General features: G+C 46.9%; 1 long non-coding RNA gene across 1 annotated transcript in view; it reads right to left on the bottom strand.

Moving 5' to 3' along the window:
- The window catches only part of LOC107532444 (uncharacterized), a 219,773-nt gene that overhangs the window by 152,334 nt on the left and 40,202 nt on the right, over nucleotides 1–27,237 (bottom strand). Inside the window, exon 3 of the long non-coding RNA XR_015715279.1 lies at nucleotides 26,407–26,962. This is a non-coding gene — a long non-coding RNA (uncharacterized LOC107532444). The remainder of the gene's footprint in view (nucleotides 1–26,406; nucleotides 26,963–27,237) is intronic.

Raw genomic sequence — 27,237 nt, 5'->3', positions numbered from 1 at the left:
ACTTGCTTTCACCTCTGTTGTTGCTCTTACCTATGCTCACTTTCTCTTCCTCCTGGAAACTTAGTTCCTTTTCCTTTACTATTATTGTTTTATCACCAGGAGGGAGCATGCGTTCATGTCGCCATCACTAATCAGAGGTCTTCATTCAAATAATCATAGTCTAACACATAAGGAACTAATGTCAAGGTTTTAACGTGACATCTGGGCTTGCCATCACTCTTATCCAGTGAAGAGCTAGGATGGCATACCCCCCCCCCCCCAATGCCATGGTTACTTCATGCACATGGACTCAAGTTTTAATCTGGATGTAGCTGAGGTTAGTTCTTATTATCACTGCAGGTGGTTAGACTAGAGGGCAGGGGGTCAAATCCCGAGCCTAACTTGAAGTCCAGTTAAGAGATCCTTATTTGGATGTGGAATCTTCTCCTGCTTTCTGTTCTGTTCTGTTCATACCAGCACTTAGGGTCCATCTTAGCCAGTTGTAGGCTCTCCTAATCCTAGAAACTGAATCAGAATCTATCAGGGTGCTCCAGGAAGAGGCAGGAGATTGAACCAGTACTTCAACAGGCTGACTCCAAGGTTCTAAAATTATGTAGTCTGGAAATCTGACCATAAAATACACACCTTCATTGCTATGTGAAAAATGTACTTTGAGTCCTGTGTAGCAAATTTATAACTGCCACGCTGGGGGAGATACTCCACTGAGAGCTGCCGAGGGGGGCAGGCTCTCAGCAGGGGCAAGAGCAGCTAAGCAGACAGCTCCTGGGGGGCATTCAGGAGTGTGTCAGCCTCCGCTGTGGCTTTATTAGGTCGATATGCCATTCTGCCTGGGGCCATGCCAGCCACTGAAATAGAGGGAACATTGGGATGTGACATACACAAGTAGTACATACACTTCCTGAAGATCATGGCTCACCTTGGATATGTGCATGAGATCAGAAACTGGGAAGCACTATTCATGTTATCTGTGCTGCCTGACGTTTTGCAGAGTTGACACATTGTGTAAGTATGCATTTATATATATAAGCCAAGGATTTAGAGCAAGTGTTTTAAAATTTTGCCAATCTGATAGGGAAAATGGTATTCTATTACTATTTGAACCAGAAATACCTTTGTTTATAAACTCATGCTCCCCCCTCCCCCCCACCCATGGGCTTGCTGGTCGTTTGTATATTTCTTTTATGAATGTGTTCTTTCACTTATTCAAAAATATTTATTGGTCGCCTCTGTTAGTTCCTGGGGAAACGGGGTTCACAAAACAGACGAGGTCCCTTCTCATCTCACAAAGCTCATGATTTAGAGGAAGTAAACAAACATTAAATCAGTAAATAATTTTTGTGAATATTGGAACTTGCTAAAAACAGCCTGTTTTTAGGGACATAATTTGATCTATATGAGTCAGATCTCTTTTATGATGCTGTTCGGGTCTTCTATTTATCTTTTATCCACTGGCTTTGTCATGGGCTAAAAATGAACTAAAGTCTCCATTTACTAGTATGTTTCTGTCTATCACTCCTGTAGTTCCTTTTTTTAAAAAATGTGATCCTTTTGTACATATTCATACTTTTTAGATCTTCATCATGAACTATACACTTTCATGGCTCATATCATCATATGTCCTTTCTCTTTTAGGCATTTTCCTCCCCTTCATCTTTAATAGCAGGGTTGTGAACACTGCTTCCTTTTTGCTTTCCTAACAATTTCATTTTTTCCTATTTACAGATGTAAGCATTGAAAGCTACGAATTTTCCTCTCAGCACTCCTCTAGTGCTATTGCTATTTTCTACATGTATCACTAATATACCTTTGCCCATCCTTTTCCTTTCAGCTGTCTGGAATCACTTTAAGATGTATCTTTTTTTTATGGTATATATTTGGGTTTTCCTTTATAATCCAACTTGAGTCTTTTTGTCAAAATGACTGTATCCAGGCCATTTGTACATTTACGGACATGACAGCTGCTTGGTCTTGTTTCTGTCGCCCTATTTTACATTACACACCTACTTCCATGGATGCTTTAAACTAACTTCAAATATATGATTTGTTTCCTTTGCTCATGTATGTGTTGCGATCATTTTCAAAGTTTTTATTTTGTCTCTCCTTTAAATGGTTACCTTTATTAATCCCCTAGTATTTTAGCTTCTATCTACTGGCACCATATTTAAGCAATGACAAAATAATAGCATGCTTTTTCTGCTTGATACTCTCCTCCACTAAATTAGCTGATTATTTCTATTTATTCCTTCAGTACTTACCCTTATAAAGTATAATAGCAACTTTAAGTAATTTTTACTCCTGATAACAGAAGAGCAAGACATCAGAATATTTAAGTCACCTCTTACTTCCAACTTCTGTTAACAGCATTCTTGAAACCATAATTTCCAGTCCATCCTGTCTTCCTCTTCTAGCAAATTCTTTTGCTGAAGATTTTGCACTTATCTCTTGATTAGCCTTTATCTTCTGGTAGTTTCTTCATAACATGTTCATGAGATATATTTCTTAATTTTTCCATATTTATAAATGGACATTGACACCTAAGTGGCAGTTTGATTGACACATTCCCTCACTGAAATGCCCACCAGGTAGACAAGCATATGTGTCTGTTTTGCTCACTGATGTGTCTTCAATGTTTAAAACACTACCTGGTATACAGTTGCACTAAAAATATTTATTAAACAAACAACACACGAAGGAAAAATCCAAAAAAGGTCTTGGGCTGGGCTTTCCCCTCCTGAGAATTTTGTCAGCATTGTTCTTCTAAGTGCTAAATGCTAAAGAAGATAAGTTTGAGGCCAATTTCTTCCTTCACTACATTTTTGATTTTCAGCAATTTGACCTTGAGGTTCCCAGATGTGGTTTGTATTTATCTTGCTTGGAGCTGCTGAACTTCTTCAATCTGTGGGTTTATATTTTTCATCAAATTAAAAAATGTGAGCCAATTTTTATTAATGTTCCATGTGTGCTCTTAAAAAATGTTTATTCTGTCAAATAAAAAGACCTATACTTATTTTCTAGATCAAGTTAATTTTATCATTCAAACCTTCTAATCTTTGCTCTCCTCGGCTATTGGATCTATCCATTTATGAAAGGTGTCTCTCTCCAACTAAAACTGTTCATCTATTTCTAGTCTGCCCATAGTCATCTTTTGTATATTTTGAGGCTATATGGTTAGCAACATACATATCCATGACCGTAATGTCATTTGTTACTGTGTTACTGTTATATGTCATCCTTTGCCCATGATGGCATGTTCATCTTAAAATTGTTTTGCTAATGTTAAAACCGCTGCCATGGCTTTTGTTCAGTCTGCCTACCATATCTTTTTCCATCTTTAACATTTTCAACCTTTAAATACACTTTTGCTTAAAATATATATTTTATAGATATTGCCACATCTTTTAAAACCCAACCTAGGAGGCAGGGAATTCCAATGTCTCTGGCAAATCTGGATAAAAGAAATGGGCAACCTTCAGCAGAGCTAGTAGTGCAGCTGCAGGTAGAGGGCTTTCAGGGTGGAAGGGCTTGCAAAAGAGGTTCATAATGGGCTTCAATTTATTCCAATCCAAACGAGTTATGCCTTGGGAGTTAGGCCTAATCCCCAAAGGCTTAATATGCTTTCTGAAAGAACTGAGGTGATCAGTGTGTCGCCAGCTGTGCCTTGTAGCAAATGGAAAAGGAAAATTCACAGGCTGGAGAAAAGTTTCAGTCCTAGGAGGGTTCCGAGACAGGCAACCTTCATTAACGTCAGGGATGTGACCGACAAAGGAGCGCGCGCCGTAAGCACAGCATGACTGCGCATCCAAATGCTCACTGTGCCCCATTCCTTAGGCTATCACCCAACAGCTCCGGGGATTACAGGCTTTTTGAAAAGACTGGCTCCTTTCCACAGAACTGGCAGGCAGGGAGAAAACACAGATGACCCACTAAAATACACTAAAGTCAGAGACGTATGCTTGCAGAATGAGAAAATACTCAGAATAGAGGACAGGCTAGCTACTGAAGGACAAAATGACCCATAAGGAAAAATTCGACCTGATAGCCTGGGTGAGGCAAAATTACTTTAAAGCATGGGGGAGAGCAGGGCAGGAATCCAGAGGATGGGCAAACCCTATGCAATGGTAGTACATATGTTCTGGAAGGGCTGAGAGGAAGCTACTCATATTCCCCTGATCCAAAGACTCTGTATCTCATTTTTAATGCTTAAGCAAGTCATATATTGTAGAGAAGGGAATTAGACAAAGTTCCTGAAAAATAAATTGCATTCAAAGTAAGGCAAACACCTTCAGGTGACAGACCATGTGGGACATTTTCAATACAAAGCTATAAAGGGTAGAGGTATATATATATATATATATATATATATATATATATATATATATATATATATATATATATATATGTGTGTGTGTGTGTGTGTGTGTGTGTGTGTGTGTGTGTGTGTGTGTGTGTGTGTGTGTGTGTGTGTGTGTGTGTGTGTGTGTGTGTGTGTGTGTGTGTGTGTGTGTGTGTGTGTGTGTGTGTGTGTGTGTGTGTGTGTGTGTGTGTGTGTGTGTGTGTGTGTGTGTGTGTGTGTGTGTGTGTGTGTGTACACACCTGCATACAAATACATACACACGCATATGATGGCAGATTCCACAAAGACATCCAGGAGCCACAATTTCAAGAGTTCCCTTCTTTTTCTACCTCCAGTGAGTAAATGATGTGAGATCCTTTAGGAGAAAAGGGAAGGACAGTTATCTCTTTAATCTTTTTAGCAACCCTGAGGCAGGTGTTACCATCTCCTTTCCAGGTGTCTGGCTGCAGGTTCCTTCCTGTTGCCTCAGGAAGGCTGCAGGAAGGAGTGACGGGCATGTGCTGCTCCGCCTTTGAACGGACAGGGAAGGAATTAAGCTGGTGGCTTCAGAATCATCAGACGCACAAATGCATCTTGGTATCATGATTTTTTAAAGCACATCAAGTGACACTTTTTAAATGAATGACAATGGTTTCTATTCCCATTCCTAACCTGATTCCTCTTTTGGAATTTGCTCTTCAAGAAATGTTAGGCTCGGTAATGAGGACTCTGAAAGCCAAAAGCCCCATATCCTACCGCAGAACCCCAGCATGACTTTCTGTAAAACTGCTAGTAAATTATTCAGTTTTGCCTTGAAGCCACTGAATAACTGGGAATAATTTGGAAGCTGATGTCTCAAAAAAACTAGCCAGTGCACCCACATGGGAGTAGTATTTACCCTGAGAATTATTAATCTACACCCAGTAAGTCCAGAGTAAATTGGAATTTCGTCCCTGCCAGGAGGTGGCTCACATCAAAGTTGTTTTCACTTTTAAATGTCCATGTCAGCCTGCTTTCACCAAGCCCATCTAGTAAATGCCTTCTCCTGAAAACCCATAGGCCTCCCGATGGACAACGAAGAAGAAAACCGTGGGTGAAAATAAGGCCCAGAGGCACCTAAAAAATCTATACACAGTGTGTGGTGTGGTGTCAGCCTGGCAAGTAAAGCCTTGGGAAGCTGGCCTGGATGTGTGTCCTAAGAGCTGAACACACTGACAAGCAGCAAGGGAATGGCCATTTATTGAGCACCTAAAATGTACTAGGCACGATGTTGATACCATTGTAATCAGCTAATTATTAATAATAGAAAAGGAGCAAAAGGGGGGCCAGACGTTATAGGCGCATCATTTGGGCAGCTTCGCCAGGAAGCTGCAATTTCACACTCCCCAGGTTCATTCCCTGCAGGTCACTGGGGGAAGGAACTGGACAAAGGGGAAGATGGGCATACGCGCAGTGAGTCAGGCACTTCAGGAAGGTGCTTGCTGCCAGTCAAACCGTTGGCCACAGGGGGTGGGGCCACTATCAACGCATGAAAACTTGGGAATACATAATCCCCAAAACAAAGGAGTTCACTTGCTCTCTCTTGGTCTCTGGTCCTAATTCCTTGCAGTCACCCATGCTTCTTCCATAGTCATGTGACCCTGCGCACCCCGCATGCAACGGACTGAAGGACTGCAGCGGGAAATACACGCTAAGCTAGCCTGATGCTGGACTGGACCTGTGCTCCAACATGGAATGGAACTTCTGGAAACTGGCTTTGATACCAGCTCTGCTGAAGCCACAGCCACACTTCTTCTAGGACAGGACAAAGGGAAATGGGACAACTCAGAGGTGTAATTCCACAGAAATAAAGCTTTCTACAATACCTCACCCTCCCGTGGGGCCTCTGGAAATTCTTATCCCAGCGGCACCCAAGAACCCCACTTCCACCAGTAACAATGTCATAACCTTTCCTACTTCAATGTATCTTCCCATCATCCTCTGCAGAATAAAATGAGTCTGACTTGATAGCTGCGGGGCAACTGCTGCTCAGAGTCTGGAACCTGACCGAGGTGACCTGGCTGCAAAGTGGCTGAGTTAGGACTCACCCGTGTTTCCCATTCCCAAAATATATGCTCTTCTCACAGCATATCCAACATGTCCTAAGAAAGAATACCCAAATATTATTTTAAGGAGCCCAGGGATCAATATTTCGCCTTGATGGCTGAGGGTGTGGCTCCTCTCCCCCTGAGCAATGGATGAGGGACTAAGCAGGATAAGATACCCAGTGGGCAAAGCTGAAGTCAAGGCCTGTTTGTCTAAAGATGGCATCTAAGGTTGTTCGCATCATCTGTTACCAGGTGAGGACTGTTCACTCACACCTGGGCAGGAAAGATTTCTATAGACTGGGGGAAATCAGTATTAAGAGGTAATAGATCTTAATGATCAAGAGCATGAACTCTGAAACCAGACTGTCTGGGTTTAAATCCCACCTCCTGTTTTGCTACAAAATAATCCAATGTGGAGTGCATGTGAGAGTGCCTGGATGTGGGAGGCAGTAGAGATGGATGAGCAGGACTGGTCCCATGTGGGTTTGCTGAAGCAGGTCAATGGGTACATGGAGTATATTGTATTATTCTATTTTTGTGTATGTTGCTGAATGAGGCCAACAAGCACGGAGGCTCCTAAGAGAACCAAATAAAGGGGAGGAAAATAAAAATCTAAGAGGAACTTTATTCGAGCAGCCTCTGCATTTGAGAAATATTTTAGTAAATTGTTTTCCAGGGCCACGGGCACTTGAGTGTAAGGTGGCATGGTGTCTCCCACCGAGACCAACTCTCGCAGAGGCCCGAGAGCCCTATCAGCCCTGCCAGTCCCAGGATCTCCAAGCATAAGTTGGAGATCTTCCTTTCAACAGCTGCTTCGTCTTCCTGAAAGATTCACTCCAAGAGACCGGCCCCAAGTCCTCAGGAACAGCCTGGCCATCAGTGAGCGCATCACGTAGCCTCTGAGACCAGAACAGCTCTTCTCTCCCCCCAGATCTCTCTGTAATCAGCAATGACAGGAGAACAAACACAGAACAGTCACGTGAATCTGATTTCCAAAGAGGGGCTGGCTGCTCCATCAGAAACCAGGACATGGCTCACAATGTCTTTAGAATACAGTGAAGCCACCCTGCTGGCTTGGCCAATCTGCATCAGAAATTCAGCTGGACTGCCAACAATTTGCACCCTTTCGGCAGGAACAGAACCAAATCTGGCCTTTCCCTGCAGGACCACTTCTTCGTTGCCATTTGCTAAGTGGTGCAAAAAGCACTTGCAGTCATATCCAATTAGAACTCTTATTTTGCTAAAACAGACCAATTAACACACCCTTTCTGCCCCTCTCACAATTCTCTCAATCCTAAAATGATCCAGTCAAAAAGTACAATTTTCCTGAAAGTGATTCACAGCTGGGGGTGAGGAGACGGAGAAAGCCTCAGGGGAAGTGTGGAGGGAAGGGAGACATTGGCCTGAGAGGGAGCCCCGGGGACACACAAGCACCTCCCAACAATTTCGGAGAGCAAGGCTGCCCGTTGGCAAAACCAGATAAACATCCAGTAGTTAAGGCTATTATCTCCTTTATTCGAAAAATAAATATTTCACTTTTGAGTCGACATATTTAAAATCACATTAAGCACAGAGAAGAAATACAGTCCCTTTGGAAATTGTGGACACATGTAAGAAAAGAGTCATGTTCAAGACAATGGGGATGGGGTGAGCACTGATTCCAACTCATTCATGATCCCGAGATTCCTCCTCTCACCAGGGGGAGCTACACATGGACTTAGGAGAGAAAAAGAAACACACACACACGGCTTTGAAGTCTGAAAGGCACATGAAGTGGACCATAAGGTGTATGGCACGTTGACTGATAAAACGCTCCCTATTCCCTCCCAAGAAAGTGGAAAAGCTTTAATCAAGTCAAAGAGCAGAGAAGACAGGTGCGCTCCTGCTCAGAGCTCAGCATCAGGAAAATCTGACAATGAAAGCCATGTTTCTGCTACTTTCCCCCTCCTCCGGCGCTCACTCGGTGATGGTGGGGCGCGTGGCCACGTACACGAACACCACAATCAGGAGCACGACCACGGCCAGCGTGGGCAGCACCACCGTGGTGATCTGCTGCCGGGCCTCCTGCATGGCCTGCTTCCGCTCCTTCTTGTCCTTGGACGTCTCCTTCTTGGGCTTCCCTTTGAGCTGCCGCATCTTTCCTAGGGGATGCTAGGAGGGCGTGTCCCGAGAGGGTTCTGAAGAAAAGGTCACACTCCTTGGGTCAGGGCACAGAACCTCCTGCAGAGAGAACAATGATAAAGAACGAAAGGAGTGGAAGGAGAGAGAAATGATAAAATTAAAGGCAAATGCTACACTAGGAAAAGTACCTGCTACTTACAAGGGGTTAAGAACAGCAGAGGTCACACAGTAGAGGTCAGCGTCAGCCCCGCTAAGTGTGGACGGGGGGAGCTGGATATACCCGAGGGTAACACCACCATCAGCGTGTCCCGGCCGCGTGCACACGTGCGCTGTGAGTGTGTCACCCGTGTGCTGAGATAGCACCTCTCAGCCCCACGGGGGGCTGGGAAAGGCCCTGAGTTCCACATAAGCACAGTCACTGGCAAAACACTAACCTCACTGCCTCCACTCCAAGGAAAGAGGGGCCCATTTCTCCCTTCCAAGGCTCTACCTATTGTCTCTGCTGTTCTGAATTCCAGTCCTCCCAGCCAATCTCCAGTATCAAACCACAGACAACCTGCAGATTTCAGGCATGTGGCTGGCCTCCTGCCCGGATGCCTGACCTCAGGCCAGGGAAGCCTCGCTGGCACTGAAGATGGCTCAGAGGCACCACCTTCTCTTGTCTTCCATTGTTTCCTTTGCCTGCACATGCCAACCTTCCCGAGTACCCGTGTGTGGGGCACTGCTGGAGGAGTCGAGGAGGAAAGGGGTGAATGACCTGGCTCTATCCTCATGAACCTGCAGTCTAGGGGTACATGACGGGTTGAAGAGTGGAATCTGAGTCAGACAATGAACAGAGATGGCTGAGCCTGTGGTCCTCAATGAGCAAGACCCTCTTTACCAGGGATTCTCATCCTGAGGTTCTCGTAAATTCTATGGCCCGGGTAGGGTGCTCGGGTGGTGAAGCAGTGCTATCAGAGGCCTAGTGATAAATAAAACCCAGGGATAACTACAGAGCAACAGCTCCATATAAGTCTGATTCTTAGCTTTAAAAAGCAACAGAAATACACTTTGGCTGATTTAAATTAAGAAGGAGTTCACTCAAAGGCCTCTGGCATGTCCCAGAATCCCCAGAAAAGCCAGAGGACCAGACTCAGGGAATGAGCAAGACCGCAGCCCAACTCATACCACAGGCCACAAGGATGCCACAGGTTGTACCACCACCTGGACACTGGACACTGCACACTGGAGCTGTAGGCCCTGGGGCCACCACCACTACCCTTGGAAACTAGATACAGCTGCTCTCACTGCCTCCAGGATGAATTCTGCAGCATTACCAGCTGGCTTTTCTGCATCACCAGCTCCCCATGTGCATCTGACCAGCCAAGCCAAGGCCCACAGCATGCCCACAGTCCAGCTTCCCAGCCTCCACAGTAAGTGGAATGTTTTCTAAACACACAGAAGGAGTGGGTGTTGGATATGGGGTAGGAAAATAAAGACAAATGTCCATCCTAATATCCTGGGAGACTAGCATGTAGTTAGGTGCTCTCAGAGGCAGAAGAGCAGTGTACACCAATATTCTAAACACACAGAAGGAGTGAGCGTTGGATATGGGGCAGGAAAATAAAGACAAATGTCCATCCTACTATCCCGGGAGGCTAGCATGGAGTGACGTGTTCCCAGAGGCAGAAGACCGGTATATGCCAATATTCCTCTACACATAGGCTTTTGTAACAGGAAATTGTGTGCCCAGTTCTGTCCTAGGGCAGTGAGTAGCCAACGACATTTACACCTGAGTGGCTGTGTGAAGAGGAGGAGTATGGAATGTGAACTGAGTTGGAAAGGTCGTACATACCTCCCTGTTGGCAGAAAGATCTCAATCTCTTACCACTCTTCTCATCCCATATGGACGCCAGAACTTTTTTGTATTATCCACAATCAGGCAGAGATTCTTACGGTGCAAGATGAGTAATATTACACTGGGATGTCATAATGCCAGCCAAAAGCAACCATTAAAGGTCAGGGCGACCCCACTTGGGCAAATGTATAATTTCCATTAGGTTTTTAAAAGTACCCACTATTGCTTTCCTAAGACCTGACAGGTGTAGAAACCCCTGGCTTTACCAATTTTCCTTTTCAGATCTTTCAGAGAACTTCAGACAGACCTGGCTTCAAACTCAGAACACACCCCCTTACTGGCTGAATGGCCTGGGGCAGGTGACCTACCGTCACTAGGCCTCAGTGTCATTGCCTGAACCATGAGAACAACTTCTCTCGTAGAGGATGACACGTATGCAGCATTCTACCCACCTGAGAAAAGCAGTCCAGGCTGGCTGAGCCAGACAGAGCCACTCCCTCTTGCACCCCTTGCCTACTCCGAGACCCTGAGCAGAGCTCAGTGAGCTTCTCTGCACCTCAACTACCACCTGGGAGGAGGTAATAAGGACAGTGCCCAGCCCCCTCCTCACAGGACCATGTGAAGATGAGACAAGAATCTGGGCCACACGGTGCTTGGCATAGAGAAGGTAGCTGACACTCCTGGAACTTACTCCGGTGGCCTGTGAGTCAGACAGAGCAGGCTTATTGCCCCCATTTTAGAGATGAGAAAACCAAGGAGCAAGAGGAAAAAGGTCTTGTCAGTGTCAACCAGTCTGTAAATACTATCAGTGGCTTCTAACAGAGCAATGGACAGTATCCCTCGTCCAAAGCTATAAGGCATGGTCCATTTTCTCTTTGATACATCCTATGAGATTGTTTTAACAGACACCAGTCGTTAGCAAGACTCCGATTTGCAGCCATTTTCCCCTGGAGTTAATGGCCCGTCAGGCCTGTGGGGGAACGGAGGGCCCTGGCCCTGCTGTAGCCCCACACAGGACTGGCTGCAGGCAAGCAGCACCGGGGACCCAGACTGAGGAAGGGCCCAGCACGGCCCTGACTTTCACCCTGTTCTCACTGCTGTCATCTTCTCACATGTGTGCGGTTGACATTCCAAGGCCCCAGCTCTAGATGACCAGCTCTAGACATTTGTAATGTGCAGTTCTCGGAGGCTTGGGAAAAACCTTGGGTTGCTGGTGACAGTGCAGATTTGATGAGGATTTAAAGGACAAACACACTGGACTGAATTCTGGGTTCTTCTTTAGGCTTATAGGGGCGGCCTCCTGTCCTCACTCACCTGTGGTGTGGGCCTCAAACCACGGGCCCTTGCTCTCCCTGGGGAAGAAGAGTCAGGGAAAGCCTGTCCGAGATGACAAGTGAGGAGAGGGGAAGGGACCACCCAGGATGAAAGCGGGGCAGCCCGGCAGGCAGAGGGAGAGGAAGAACTCCGGGGAATGGCAGGAGATGAATCTGGAGGGGGCAGCAGAAGCCAGGTTATCCAGGGGCTCCGAGACCACAGTGAGGAGTCCGGTTTTATTCTAAGAGCAGCGTGAGGCACAAAAAGGCTTCACCCTGGGAGGCACATGGTTTAAAAAAGCTCCCTATGGCTGGACCAGTCCTGTCCCTGGAGAGCGGGGCACAGGGAATGAAAAGGGAGGCTCCTGGAGCAGGCCAGGGAGAGAGGGGGTGGCTCAGGAGGGGAGGGTCAGTTGACGGAGAAGAAGATGGAGTCAGGTTGTATTTTGGGGGTACAACTGGCAGGACCTCCTAGAGATCAGACACAGTACATGAGGGGAAGGGGGAATCGCAGGTGACCTAAGGTTCAGAGCTTGAGCAACTGGTAGGTGGTGATGCCGCCTCAGGAGCTGGAGGAGGGTGGATCTGAGAAAGGGCATGAAGCGCTCTGTTCACACCTACCCATGTGAGGGCGCCTATTAGACATCGCCGTGGAAACATGGAGACGGCGACGGGCAAGGGAGTCAGGAGCTCAGTATGGGCTGAAGATCTATATTTGGAAGTCATCAGCTACTAGGCGACGTCAGCCCAGCGAGGGCAACACAGATGGAGGACAGGGCCCAGCGAGGGTCCTGCAGCACCTGACAGTCAGAGGACAGGTAGAGGAAAGCAAAGGAACCTGGGGAGCAGGGGCATGTGAGGAGGGGGAGTCCTGGGACCACAAGAGTCAAGAAGAGCACTGCTTCGAACCTCTATTGAGAGACAAAGTGAAGCTAAAGACGCATCGACTGGACTCTGCCCCAGGATATGTACCATGAGTGACTTCGTGGAGTGCGAGTGAGGCTTCAGATGAGGGCTACTGAAAGCGCGGATCCCAGGCCACTACTTGTCTGAGAGAGAGAGAAAATTGCCCCAGAATGTAAATGCACACACTGCTTCCTCCATGGAGAAAGTTTTGCCATGAAAAAAATGTCAGCTGAATGGAATTATGCATAGTACACCGGTGATTTACATTCTGGAGCAGACTTCTTAATTTTCTAACAACTTGGCATAAATGGTTCCCATGCAGACACTTCAACTCGCACTCAGACAGACACTGGTCTGAAGTTCTCCAGAAGAGAATGTGGGGCTGAGAGAGACACTAGGGGATGTTTGAGGGGTCCACAGAATGAAGAGATGGGTCGAGAAGATGGGTACAGGAGGAGAGAGGTCTGTGCTGTGTGCTGGGAACAAGAGGCTTCTATTTTCTCAGTGAAACAGAAAAGGGCTCCTGCTTCAAGTCTGGGGAGTCGGGGAGCAGGCTGGAGTAAAGAGAAGGCATGAAATAGCCATCATGGAGGGTGAAAAGCCAAAACAGCAGGGAAGCACCAGCCCTTAAGGTTAATGCTCTTAAGTGCTTGAAATCCAGGCTCCATCTCCTCCTGGAGGCACTGAGGACCACCTGCCAAATGGTCTGGCCTCAGCCCACTGGACCACGCCTGCTGCGCCAGGGGTGGCTCATCCAGACTCTGCCAGGATCTTTAAAATGTGTGGCTTGCCTTGAAAAGATAAGCTGGGCCAATCAGCCTGTTTCAGAAATCTAAACTAAGAAACATGAAGGGACACTGAAGCTGGACAATCACACAGATGTAGGCACCATGGAAGCCATCGATGCCATGTGCATTAGACAATAAAGGAAGCCAGGGAGGGGAGAGGAAATGAGAGCAGAGGGGAGGACCCCTAAAACTTGGAGAGAGGGGACTCTGCTCTTGCCTTTCTAGTGCAGTTCCTATAAGGCCCAAGCTCTATAAAAGCTCCTGTCCTTACCTTACATTGATGTTTTCCTGTATCTTATGACAGACACCGCTTTTAACTTGAGTTGGCTCCAGTGGGTCCCTGTGTCATCCAATGAAAAGAGTCCAGGCTAGAGTGATTACTCCAGTTTAAAAATGGGAAATCCACAGCCTTGCCGCTGTCACAAAATTAGGAAGTGGCAGAGTCAAAGGTCAAACCTACATCTGCCTGACCCCAAAGCCTGTAAAGTCCCATCCTTCTGTGCCGGCCCCACATATCTTCCCAGCCCTTCTCCCAATTTGGGGTCACGTCATTGCTCACCAGCCCCCTGCAGAGAGGAAATCAAAGACAGGGCTCACACGGCATACTCTGGCCTCTCTCCCACCAAGCAGTCCGGGCAGGTTGGAGAAGACACTACATGAGTTCCAGCTTTACAACTGCAGCTGCCATCTGGCTACCCCACTGCCTCTAGTTCCCCTAACCAGGGAAACGGAAGACTTCACAAACACCCGAGTTCCACCCAGTTCTAATGAAACACCACCTGCTCGGCCCCCTCCCCCATCAACACTCACGGCAACTAGTCAGCCCTGGACATTCCAGCTGGTCCCCAGTATGTGTGGATGGGCGGCAGGGAGAAAGGGAGGGACGCATTCTTTCAGATAGAACTGTATTAAGTTTATAATTTTTCTCCAGTTATCACTTTCCAATCTTTTTTCTATAAATGTGTACACACATTAAATTATGTGTACTTTTTTCCCAATTTAGAGACCATAATGTACATACAGGGTTGGGACCCTATTAGGAAAACAGCAGGAGCAGAGGTAAGCACAGGGGTTTGAAATCAGGTTTGAGCCTCAGCTCTGCCAGGCCAAGTTGTAAGACCTTGGGCAAGGTACTTAATCTCTCATGTCCTGACTTTCCTCCTCTGTAAAATGGGATAAGAAAACCTGCTTTATAGAGTAACTGAAAAAATTAGAAAAAATGTATGATCTGAAGTATCTAGTACATCTGTGGACCAGGCCACACCAGATGCTCAATAAATGGCACAGAGATGGTATCAGTGGGTACTAGATTTATCTAAGTTGTAGAAATGTCTAATCACTCTGTTGTACACCTGAAACTAATACAATATTGTATGTCAACGGTAACTAAAAAATTTTTATAATTTTTAAAAATAATAACTAAATAAATGGCACACAGTAACTTGCTGTCCAGGGAGGCATGTCCAGTGAACATACACCACGTGACCCATAGATGATGAAATCCCTCCATTTTTCCTCCTTTCCCTGCTGAAAACCACCAGAGTTATCAATCTGATGCTGGGCAGGTTTGTTCAAGGGTCTGATAGGAGAAGGTTGGTTCCAGCTATGGAGGAAAGGTTCAGGATTACAGAGGCCACACCCAATTCCCATATCCCAGGCCTGCTAAACCAGCACTGCCTGGTAGCCACCAGCCATAAGCCACATGTGGCACTTAAAATCTGGCTGCGATCCAAACTGAGCTGTGATCCAAACTGAGCTGTTTTGCAGTGTAAAAGACACACCAGATTGTGAAGTCTTAGTATAAAAGGAAAGAACGTAAATCATCTCATTACATTTTTTATACTGATTACATACTGAAATAATATTTTGGCTACATACTGAGTGAGATGAAATAGACTGTAAATTAATTTCACTTGTTTTATTTTTACTGTTATTTATTTTCCCACTTTGTGCATGGGGAAACTGAGGCACTATAAAGTCTAGATAACTTCCATAATACCCTCTAGGTCCATCCATGTTGTCATAAATGGCAAGATTTCCTTCCTTTTATTGCTGTATAATATTCCATTGCATATATGCACATCTTCTTCATCCATTCACCTACTGATGGACACTTAGGCTGCTTCCATATCTTAGCTATTACTAGTAATGCAATGAACACAGGGCTGCCTACATCTTTTTGAATAGCTTAGGACAAGCAATTCATCTTACATACTAACCGTAGAGTTGTAGTAGAAATTCTATAGTAGAGTAGAAAAAGTTATTGTAGAAAAAGAAAACTAGCTAGCTACCACCTATAAATGCTCATTTCACTCTCAACAATCTTGCAAGGTTGGTATTTTTACCTGTATTTTACATGAAGAAACAGATTCAGGAAAGTATGGTGACTTGCCCATGATCAAAGACTAGTAGGAAACCAGCACAGTTTCAACCTCAGTGTAAAATCAACCTCAGTGTAGTTAATGAAAGAGCAGAATGAGGATTTAAACTCACACTGAATTCCAAAGCCCATCATTCCTTTCTACCTGACTCCACTGTGCCTCCCAGTCACCCCACAATTAAAAACAGCATTATTTTCTGAAGGCTCACTACCTGTTGAGCTACAGCCCAAAAGCCTTCTACAAACACACAAACATGACCACAGCCTTTATCCCATTTTGCAGACAAGAGGACTGAGGCCCCTGGTGACAATTCCAGCAGTGCAGCTGGGATTCAAACCTAGCTCAGAAACTGTGCTCCTCCCACCCCACACAGCTGCCTCCAGGCGGCTGGACCATCCCTGAGAACACACACATCCCCTGGAAATGATGGGATGCAGAATCAGAAGTCCATGCCTGGTTCCAGCCCGTCAGCTCCAGAAGCTGAGGACACAGGGAGAGTGTGTGAGAGGGAGCTGAGGCCCTCCTGAGCTGATCTCCCTTGGCAGCAGATAAAGCCTGGTCCTTATATCAACACCTGCCCTGATTCCTGGAGGTATCCCTGCATGCCCCCCATCCCCTGCCCAGGCAGGTGGTGCATTAGCCCTGGGTTTATTTCTTTATTTTTAATAGTTTATTGATTTTTTAGAGAGAGAAAGGGAGAAGGAGAGACAGACAGAAACATCAATGGGAGAACACAACATCGACTGGCTGCCTCCTGCACACCCCTACCAGGGATCAAGCCCACAAGCCAGGCCCATGCCCTGACCGGGAATCGAACCAGCAACTTCCTGGTGTACTGAGGACATCCAAACAACTGAGCCACACCGGCCAGGGCACATTAGCCCAGGTTTAAAGATGCCCCACATCCTGCCTGAATTCCCAGGTGGGTCAGGCTGCTCCAAAGGCTATAGGATGTCACAGGCTGTTGAAGGGGTGCCCCCCGAACACAGCGTGACCTGGCCTGGTAACAATGTTAAGCGGCTATGGACTATGTCAATTGTACCCCCACCTCCCCGCACAGTCAATGCGAGTACAGACGCCAGGCCCAGGCGGCAACTCCCCCGGAAGACCACTCCCAGGGATGAAGGCCGCAGGCTGCCCACAGACTCACTGCCATCCACTTCTTCTAAGGGGCCATAGCTCTCCTGAATTCAGAAAGGGCAGTTTAAGGTGCTCCAAGAAAACAGCTGCATTTTTCTCCTACTTCAAAATCAGGAACTCGAATGAACAAACAACACACAAGAAAGTCTATGTGGGAGGATCTCTACCGTCTCTGCTCGTAGCTGCGTCATTATCTTAGCACGAGCATCAGAAGGGCTGAACTGCTCCACGCTCCATGCTAGGAGCCCGGGAAGCTGCCCTGGGTCCAGGGAAACATAAACTGTGTGCTTGAGAGAGAGCAGCAGCTCTGCGGTTCATCAAGTGTGCTGGCTTCACTTTATGTCCCCGTATTTAGCCATAATGGACCTGTGATCGCTGCACTCCAGCCTGCCGCAGAGAGTGGGGGCAGGGGGCGGGCAGGCTGCCAGGAGAATTGTGCAAGATGGGACTCCTGACACCCGCTAAGCACCTGCTGATAATATGAGCGCCTTCCCCGGGAACACAGACATGAACAAACAATGACAGCTACACACACGCCAGCCCCACAGCCCCCTGCTACAGAGGTGGGGAGGGGCTCTCAGGCTCTCGACCTGACAGCTAGTGGGGTGATCAGAGCTACAGACAGACCGAGCTGACACAGAGAGACATGTACTTACTTCTCTCACCAAGGGCAGAAGGAAGAAGAAAACAGGTAATTTGGTGGCAGCAGAACCAGGTACTCCTAAGCAAGAACAGGAAAGAACCTCTGGGCGGGTTGCTAGTAACACATAAAAAGCTAGGGTTCTCAATAAATTCGATAACATTCCTTCAGCACACTGGGTTTATAAAGTGCTTTCCTGTGCATCTGTTTCATCTTCACAGCAACTGCCTGTTATGTGCCACTGTCCTTATTTAACAGGAAAAGGAGACTACAGAGCATTTAAGCTCCTGTCAGAGCTTCACTCTTCCTCCTGGCACTTCTAGGATCTGTGGCCCTGAGCACGTAACCTAACCTCTCAGACCTTGGATTACTCTGTCTGTAAAAATACCTATCCTTCAAATACTTTTGAGCATCTACTATATGTCCGGGAACATGCTGGGGATGCAGCTGTGAGCAAGACAGGCAAAATGTTGCCTTTGTGCAGTTTACAGGGAATGGGGGGGGACAGACACCTAACAAATGAATAGAATATTGTCAGATGATGCTATGTGTTGTAGAGAAAATAAAGGGAAGGGGCTTCCAGAGGCTGTAAACTTACCAGCAATCAATCAAGGAAGGCTTCATGAGAAAGTGACATTGGGCCAGAGACTCGAAGGAAGTGACAGGTGCAGATTCCTAGGAGGATCTTCCAAGTGCAAAGGCCCTAAGGTAGCCCCTCAACCCCACCCTCGGCATGTCTGAGAAGCAGCACTGGAGGGCAGAGGGGAGCATCTGGAAGTAAAGTCAGAGTGGGAGCAAGTAGAGGGCAAGGCAGTGGCTACCAGAGGGTTCTGCTTGTATTTTTAAAAAGCCCTGTCTGACAACAGACAGCAGAGGGGCAAGGGCTGAAGCAGGAAATCAGTGAAGATGCTAATGAATTACTCAGGTGAAGCATGGTAGCTTGGCCCAGGGTAGCGGCAGATGTGGTGAAACGTGGTCAGAGACTGAGTGCACTCTGAAGGTAGGGTCAACGTGATTTACCAGCAGACTGAACCTGGAGCATGAAAAATGCAAACAGACTGAAGGCCCTGAGACCTGAGCAAGTGAAAGCGTGGAGGTCCGTGTAGGGAGGTGGGGAAGATGCAAGGGGGCTGGGGCTGGGGAAGCTTGGACATGTCAAGTTTGAGATCCTACTGGACGTCCTAAGCAATGCATCCAACACTGAGCTGGCAGCTGGAGGAACGAGTCTGGTTCAGGGACAGAGTTGGGCCGCAGACGGAAACGTGGGAGCTGCTGACACTGAAAGCCTCGAGGCTGGTAAGTGAGCAGACAGAGAAGGGGGCTCAGAACCGAGCCTTGGTACAATCTAACATTTAGATCTTGGGAAGTGGGGTCAGAAAAAGAGACTAAAAAGATATGAAAGGAAGATACGTGCAGAACGTGTTCTAAGGAAGAAAGAGCTGACCATGTGTGGGTGATCGGGGACTTGAGAGAACGGAGAGGTGGGAGAGGAAAAAGACGCGAGTAGGTCTTAGAGTGGAAAGGAGCAGAGAGACTGGAGACCACAAGCAGGCAACTCCTCTCCAGACAGGACCCGGAGGCTGAGGGGCTATGCAGCAACCCCAGTTCTGCCATCTATCAGCCCTGTGACCTTGGGCAAGTTACTTAATCTTTCTGTGCCTCAGATTTCTCATCTGAAAAATGGGAACAATAATGGTACCTAATGACCTGATACATGAGAATAATGCCTGGTACATACTAAATACCATGTAAGTGTTAGCAGGCATCAATGTCCATCATTATCATCATAACAGTCACGCGTCACTTGACGATGGGACTACGTTCTGAGAAATGTGTCGGTAAGCGATTCTGTCACTGTGTGAACATCACAGAGTGTACTTATGATCAAAACATTGTTAGGTTAATGTGCGACTGTATTATAAAAATAGGGTCCGATTAGAACATGAGGACAAGTGTTTGTTTAGGTGGTTACAGAATGTGTGTATCAGAGGGGAAAATGGACTAGGAGAAGGAAGGAAAAGGAATTGTTGGACAGAGAAGCAACAGCTGGGGCTGGCCCTGGACAGGGGCCCAACGTGGAGACAGGAGTTTGTGCAAGTTCTCAGAGGATCTCAGTGAAATGGAAAGAGTGTCATCAGCTAAGGAGGTAGGGCAAGGGATGAGAGGTTGGAAATGTGGAGAAAGCAAAACTATACAAGAGCTATCCGGGAGGGGAGAACAAATTCATTAGAGGAGTACTGTGTAACCCCAGCAGCACAGGGCCCACCTGTGGTCAGAGGTCACAGATCTTACAGGGAGGTGAGGCAGGTGCAGGTGCAGGTGCAGAGGTGGGGTGGGGGAGTTGGATTTAACCAGTGCAGGGGTCTTGTCGGTCCAGTATGGCAAAGCGAGAGAAAGACAATGTGAGGATTGCATGAGATTACAGAAGAAAAGTGCTTGGCACAGGACCTGGCATCTGAAGCACTGCTGTTGTCCCAAGAGCTGAAGTGGCCCATCTGAGGAATCCCCTCCCCCACCCCCCACAGCCACCTTCCCCATCCCCAGCACACACACAGACTTCAGGACCTGAAAACCCTGCCGGACTCTCAATTCTGCTCTTTCCACTGAACCGTGCCCCTCCCTTTTCAGTTCCAGTTACTGTCATATTTCTCAGGCCAAGATGTGACAAGATGACACCTCTCCTGCTTGTCTCAGACAACAAAGACGCCTATATGAGTGCAGGCTGGTCCCCAAACCATGCTTCTTCTAAGAACCCAGGCAAAGGAGGCTCTTCCAGCCTAGAGGAGATATTGGCTTTCCAGGACCTGCCCTGCAATTACACAAAGCTCTACCACCAACTCCTCTCACTACAGCACAGTGGGGAAACGGACAGAAGCAGGGCCTTTGATGGGTCTTGTTATTTAACCCCAACAACCCACTGCCCTTCTTTACAGAGGAGTGTTAGAGTTAAATTAATAGTGATCCAACCACCAGCACAGCAACTTTATTTCAACTAGCTGACCTGAAGCAAATTCCACTATGGAAAAGACAAAGATGATAACTAAACAGAAATGACGAAACATGAAATTCCTGTAAAAGGGTCCAAAACAATGGCCTTTAAAATGGTTAGAACGCACAAATATTGTTAACAGCACACATTACACAAACTGAAACCAACATTTTACAAGGTGATATGCAAGCTTACTATGCACCACACTCTGATAATCCTTTCTATTTTATTTCATTAGGAGAAAATTGTCAGTTGCAATCCACTAAAAGAGATTTCACTATCAGTTAACGGGCTGTGACCTGCAGTTGATAAACACTGGATTAAGAAAACCTGTCCCCATTAAGGGCTGCTAAATGGTTAAATCATGTTCCCAGGAAAAGTTGTGGAAACACTAGGTCTTGAGGTCTGCATACCAAAAAGAACATAAGTTACACGTTGGAGAAGTACTAGGATTAGTTGTGTGCCAGGAAATAAAACCTGGACTGGGGGCAGACGTTACAGGGAGTCAGACTGGACTGTTTTTCGGGGGTAGGGAGCTCTCTATCTCTAGGAGAAACCAAGACACTAACGAGATGCTGCAAAAGGGATTCAGGAATCAGATGACCCAGGAGTTACTGAAGTTTCTTTCCACTCTGACCATCTTCTCTACCTTGATGAGTAACAGGCTATTACAAGAATGAAATGGAAAGAATGTGTGTGAAAGCTGCTCAGGAAAGTTACGAGCTCTAAGTACTGTCATTCCTTAGATGGCAATTCTTTATCCAAATCTGTAGGTTCCTTCAACTTTGCCTGCGATTTAGTCAGGTATTTCAAAACAGCAGGTACTGAAAGTAAGCATCGGTAATTTATCACGTTGTTAATAATAGCTCAACTCCGTGACAGCTCAAAACTAAGACAGGGTTGGGTGGCAATTTTGTGAAAACATGTGCACTAGCCAACTGTATGCACTGGTTTTCTTAAGGTGGTGCTCTGCTAACTTTTCCATCTCAAATACAGCAGAAGTGAGTGAACATTCATCCCTGGAGGCGACGTCAGAGGCATATTTGCTGCAGGAATAAAATTTCACTTGCTTTCTCTTTTATCTTAAAATGTCAAGCGAGGGTATAAAACATTAGCCCTTGTTTTCTTTCGATGTGATTGGCACTGTGATAAAAGCTGCTGCGGCTCTCACTGAATGCAGACAACGTCCCCATGCCGCAGGCTCTACATCACAGGCTCCCAGCTCAGGGGCAAGAAACCAGGCTCTGAGAAGTTATGCAACTTGCCCAGGACCACAAAGCAAGTAAATGGTGGGACAGATTCAAACCCAGACGGTCGGGTTCCAGAGCCCTGCTCTTAGCCACTAAGCTATGTCGAATTCTCCTCTAACTAACATCCACATTTGTTTTAATATTCTTCAAATGTTATTTCCCCCAAGTCTTTGGGGGAAACATGGCTCTGGAGGAAGGCACACACACTCACACAGGGCTCTAGCTGCACGCGGTGGAGCACCTGGGAGCAGAGAGCCGCAGCTCTCCCAGCACCCATCGGCCTGGCCTCACGCTTGTGGCCAGGCGTGAGCTAACGGCCCCTTCTCTCCTAGACACGGAACACCATCCTCGTGTTCCGTTTGGCAGGATCTTCATTAACAACCAAGATATCACAAGCGGTGGCTGTTGATGGCATCTTCAACATGAAAAATTCATCTCTAAGCTAAATTGCAGCAAGTTAATTACAGAGCCTGGCTGATGGCAGACACACTGAGAGAGTGAGGCCCTGACTGAATTATCAGACACAAGCAACCTCATGCACCCGAGAGCATACATCTGGGCCTTCTCAAACAGGGAAGCTGGGGGCTCATTCACCGAGCGGGTCAGTCTCAGAGAGAGGCGCGCACACTCGCTCATCCATTCATTTATTCAACAGTGCTGGGGACTGGCTAATCACACAGGCATTCACTCCACAATTCATTCATTCAGTAACTTACTAGGCACCTGTGGCCACATGCCAGGCACAGACAAACTGATGTGAACATGCAGACTGATTGACCCCAGCCACTCCATCTGACTGGTGCCTGATTCACCAAATACAGGACAACCGCACTGCGCCAGGCGCTGTCCTGGCCGTGGGGGTGGAATAATGAACCATGCAAAGGTCCTGCTCTGAGGAACACATGTTCTAGCAGAGGGAGACAGAGATGAGTAAGTATGTAACATGTCAAGGAGTGAAGTGCTGTGAAGAAACACAGAGCAGCCCTGGCCGGTGATCTCAGTGGTTAGAGCATCAGCCTGAGCACTGAAGGGTCACTGGTTCGATTCCCAGTCACAGGCATGCACCTGTGTTGCAAGTTCGATCCCCCGCCCAGTTGGGGCAGGAGCGGGAGGCCAACCAATCGATGCGTCTCACTCACATCAATGTTTCTCTCTCTCTCTCTCTCCCCCTTCCACTCTCTCTGAAAATCAATGGAAAAAATATCCTCGGGGGAAGATTTAAAAGAAAAAAGAAGAAACACAAAGCAGCACAAGGTGACAGAGAGGAGGGGTTGTGCTGTAATACAGAGAAGTGTTACAAGGGACCGTATCTGTGATTAGAGAGCAGAGGCCTAAAGGAAAAGCAGGAGCCAGCCTGGAGCAGACTAGGGAAGAGGGCCCAGCAGGGAATGGGGAGGGCAGAGGCCCTGAGGCAGAAGCAAGCCTGAAAGGTTTTCGGGGAACCGTGGCCAACTGGGGCATGCTGCTACTAATGTCCAGTGAGTGAGAAAAGCAGAGGAGGCCAGGAGATCCATCTGAAAAGGACTCTACAGCCTCCTGGTCAATGTCTCAAAGCCTATCATTTGTGCTTCACTATAGGCCTTGATTGCTGCCAAAATTAAAACATTCTGTAAAAAGCAGGCAGCAAACTGAGCTGCTATCAAATACTTGCACATCAGCTTGTATATGTTCTCAAGAGTCCCCACAGGGTGAGTTTTCAGGGAGGGGAAGGAGAATGACCCCATCAGACAATGAACTTGGCTGCTGAACTTGAGTCCGTCACTAAGTGATAAATATGTGAGTTTTAATTTTAAATGCCACCTTTTTTTGCTGAATCTTAAGCTGGTTTACCAAACGGAACCGTTGTACAGGTGGTGTGGGCAAAAGGCACAGAACAAGAAGGCTTTCGACCACTCAAAAAAAGGTTGACTGATTTTGCCAGTGGCCCATTCTGCAGGCTCATGGAGTGCCCAGGGTCAGCAATGAGCTAGGTCCCCGAAGACCAGTCACCTAAGTGAGGAGAGGTCTCCATGTCACCTTCAACTCCGCCTTCCCCACGTCCCACCCGACCCTCACCCCCACCACACTTCTGTAATATAGCTTACTGGGGGCTGTATTCTCCCTCTGCACTGACTCCAGATTCCACATCCCACACCATCTCCAAATGAAATAAATGCTACACAGACACACACCTCCACACCTCTAGCCCCAAGCCTGCATGTCCTCCCCGCCCTCACTGAGGTCCTCAATGTCTCTCACCCACATCTCTTCCTGCCTCCAACCTCCTGATTCCTCAATATTCAGACAGAACTTCACTTAAACCAAGCTCTGGTCTTAGTGCTCTAACTAAAAAGCCTTCAGTGGCCCCCAATGCCCTCACACACAGTGCAGACGTGGCCTGGCCTTCCAGGCCCTGTGTGCCAAGCCCAGCCCTGTCCCCCACATCATCATGTCCAGCCATTGGACTTCTGTCCCTCTGGCATGTAGTGGCAGGGCAAGTTAACGTGTGCCTGTGATCAAGTCTTTTCATCTTGGCTGGCTTTATGTACTCTCGCCACTGAGAAATCTCCCGTGATCCTTTAGTCACAATTGATTGCCCTTTTGCCTACTCTTATGCCTTTAAAACAGCCCTGCTTCCATTCTACCTTTTTAAAAAGTTGATCCTCTTTGGCCTACCTCCCCTACTAGTGGTTCAGAATTTGCTGAATGAGACAAGCCTGTGCCTCTTACTAAAGTTTGAGAGTTTTCTGGATGCCTCCTCTCTCTTCTATTCCCTGTATCAAAACTGTTCCCCAAGTCCTACCAGTCCCTTATCCTAAACATCTCCCAAACATCTCCCCCATGCCCCATCCCCACCACTACTAGGTCAGGCGCTCATCTTTACTTATGAGGATTCTGTAATGGCCTCCTAACCTGTGCATCCCCACCTTGCCTTACCACTTTCTCAAGCCCTAACTAGTACAGACATTCCTAAATCCTTCTAAAGTCACTGCCCTCGGAAGCAGGGCCAACGATGCTACAACCTGCCCATCCCACACGCTTCCCCTTAGCAGCAAAACAGAATGTGGCAACAATCGTGAAGAATCGCTGTAGGAGTGGATGAGGGAGACGTATACATCTTCTCTAGCAAAAGGGTATGGATGACTCATTTAAACCTCGTATACGTTTTAAAGTTTAGTTGTTGGAAATTCTTAAGCGAAAACACATCCCTGCTGTAAATATGCATCACTTCACACTTCCAGACTAACCACCAACCAACTCATACTAAACTAACAATTAGAAAGCCAAGCTAACAGTTATTGATAATTGAAAATCTAGATCCCTAGTGATAAAAAACTGTCACAAATTCAAGATGGCATTGGAGTACCGTTTCCAAGGTCTACAGGAACCCAGCAGCCTGTGTAAGTCCATGCTCCACAGGAGCCTGAAACGCACCACTGAGCACGGCAAGGTAGTTGAACTCCCGGTGAAATATGAAACAGAGTCATCTGTAAACTCCAGCAGGGCAGTCATTTAACACCAATCATATTGCAGGAGCTTTTAATAATATCTTTATGATTACCCTTAGGTAGCCTGCAGTCATGCCTCAAACGTGGAAGTCTGTGGCATTTTGAGCCCCATGCCTATAGAAATTGATAAAAGGACTTGTGTGTCTGAATGGGATCACCATTCTCCTGCCATTCAGAAGTTTTAGATGTAGAGACCGAGCCTACAGAAACCCTGCAATCAAAGACAAATCTGATCCAATGACTACCCAGTGTAAAATTCCACAGGGGCATTCCACTGCACCATCTGGCCCCTGCCCGCCTTGCAGCCCCCACCCCACCCAGGCGTTCAGTGGCCTGGCCACAGCAGCCCTCCGAGCAGCAATCTGGGCACGCCATGCTCTTCCTAGTGGCCTCCCGGCCTCTGTCCATGCAGCTGTCTGAAATGCCTGTTTCTAACTCTTTCTCCCAGTCACTCCTTCCACCTGGCAAACTCCTCTCAAGACGCATCTAAAAGATCACACACTGTCTAAAGCATTTTGTGACTTTCCAGTCCCCAAAGTGAGGGCTCACCCCTGTGCTCCGATACCCGATAACCAATGCCACCACAGGGCGTGTCATGCTGAATTAAGATCACCTTGCCTGGTGTTCCCACTACAGTCTTTGCTTGTAAGTCATCAGAGTGACCCGCCCAATCGGTACCATATGAAATTTCAAATTCAAAGTCATAGAAAAGTTGTCTTAGTTTGAGGCCATGGTGCACCAAAAATAAAGCTGAAATTTCAGTATTCCCATTAATTACCTTGAATGAAAGGCCTGCGGAGACTGGAGAGTATCGCTCAACTAAGAATTTCTGTTTCAGATGTGTGTGTACATGGTTCCTTAAACAAACACGCAAAAGTATAGCTCAAGGCTAAGGTAAGGAAAGCAAGCAGGCTTCAGGATAACAGATATGTGTCTAAAAAGGAAAGCTGTGCACCAATGTTGTGTGTTTCTTTTCCCCCCCTGTTGAAAGTCAGTCTTTTCTTCTACTAGCTTGGAACCAAGTTTTATTCATGATTTCCTAAGGTAAAATGTTGCACACATTTTTATATCAAAATATAAAAGTAGCAAATTGGAAAGCAGCAAGGGTATTATAATTTTAGTTGATTACATACCGGTTGTTTACTTATTCATGTTCCAAATGAAACAGCAGCCCACCTCTGTGTTGTAAGAGCTGAGGTTCTGGGGTGTGGAGGAAGAAATCATTCCTTGTACCATTTCCCAGGACGTAATATCCATTCTAAGTATACCTTTGTGAACCAGACAGTTATTCTACTGCATTTGGAAAATCAAAGCCATTGCCATCTGCCAAGGAAGCAACAGTGAAAGGGAGAATGGTCTTACAGGCCACTTCGACGTGATGCCAACAATGCTGTGGGATCTCGAGCCAGGTCTGAGGCCCAGACGGTGCAGTCTCTCTGGAGGTGCACTATGCTGGGAGTATGGGACTCATCCAAGTGCAGGAGGTGGCCACTAACAGGCTTAACAAAGGAAGTGAAATGATACATGTATTTTTATAGATCTCGCCAGGTCCAATGTGATGAACAGAATGGAGGGAAAGTGGAAGCGGGGCAGCCAGTTGAGAAGCCTTTGTAGTAACCGAGCAAACGACAGTGTCCTTGCACTTGGGAGGTAGATGTGGAGGGCAGCAGATGAATTCAAGAAGCACGGCTAGAACGTGGTAATTTGGAAGAAGAGAACAGTGAGTGACTCCCCAGTTTCTGGATTGAAAACGCAAGTTAACAACTGTGCACCTTAATAAGCTAGGGGAAGGCAGGTCTGGAAAGGGGCTATAGTAGGAGGGTTAATATTTGGACTCATTAAGCTAGAGGTGCCCATGAGATATATATGTTTGCTAACTGCTATAAAAGGTATAAAAGTGCTACAAAGTACAGAGGGGACATGTGCAGTGGTGGATGCTTGGAGCCATTCCTAATGGTGACCCT

Source organism: Miniopterus natalensis, chromosome 11 (genome assembly GCF_054644295.1).
Source record: "Miniopterus natalensis isolate mMinNat1 chromosome 11, mMinNat1.hap1, whole genome shotgun sequence".
NCBI lineage: Eukaryota > Metazoa > Chordata > Mammalia > Chiroptera > Miniopteridae > Miniopterus > Miniopterus natalensis.
The sequence above is the reverse complement of the archived record's forward strand: the minus strand, read 5'-3'. Positions and strand labels throughout refer to the sequence as shown.